Genomic DNA, 777 nt, shown 5'->3' with positions numbered 1-777 from the left:
TGGAATCAGGCCAAATCCCTAGAGAGGGAGACTTGTCCATGGCCCATGAGTCCACCTGGGCATTCCACGGCTTTTGGTGACAAAAATCCAAAGACAAAAGCCTGAGCAAGCGCCTCAAACTTGCCCTTTGCTCATATCCTGAAGAGTTCTCCTCACAGTCTGTTGATCGGTCCTGCCATAATTACGTTCCCAAATCCAAGCTGAGATTGTGTTTTCAGACTTCTGACCTCACAGTTCGGGCGCAAACCCTCCAGGCTGGGCCTCTGAAGGCACACCTTCAGGACTTTGTCCTCTGAGATGGAATTCTGCCCATTTCTTTGGCCAGAACTGTACCAATTAGGAGAAAACTCCAAAGACCCTGAGGCCATCCCAGTAGTGTAGGCCACCCAGGACAAACGGGCAGTCTGACTACATATGAGCATCTACCTCCACTCAATTAGAAATAATCGCGCCTCGGATAAACCTCATTGGCTACGATACTGCCACTGCGCAAAGCTCTACCTCCACTCAGACACGTAGACAGATGTCCCCAGAGAAGAAGGTTGGAACGAATAGACCCGTAGGCCCTAATCAGATCCATTGCTTTGGTTTCTAGGCATCTCTGCTCAGAGGCCTGGTTTCCAATATCAGCATATGGGGGTTTCCTGAGGCACCCATCAGAACAAATCTCATCTCCACATGGGAAACTTGGGCATTGGAGCTGTGTCAAAACCTCCGGTTAAGAGAATCCTTCAGGGCCCCAGTGCCACCGCTCCATTCCATGGTCTGCATGGATAC

At 50.5% G+C, this 777-nt stretch overlaps 1 pseudogene; it reads right to left on the bottom strand.

Moving 5' to 3' along the window:
• Nucleotides 1-312: 312 nt before the first annotated feature.
• LOC122907999 lies at nucleotides 313-497 on the bottom strand (annotated as a pseudogene).
• Nucleotides 498-777: the final 280 nt, after the last annotated feature.

The sequence above is a fragment of the Neovison vison genome, chromosome 5, assembly GCF_020171115.1.
Source record: "Neovison vison isolate M4711 chromosome 5, ASM_NN_V1, whole genome shotgun sequence".
NCBI classification, from domain to species: domain Eukaryota; kingdom Metazoa; phylum Chordata; class Mammalia; order Carnivora; family Mustelidae; genus Neogale; species Neogale vison.
This window is presented reverse-complemented; position numbering and strand designations above follow the sequence as displayed.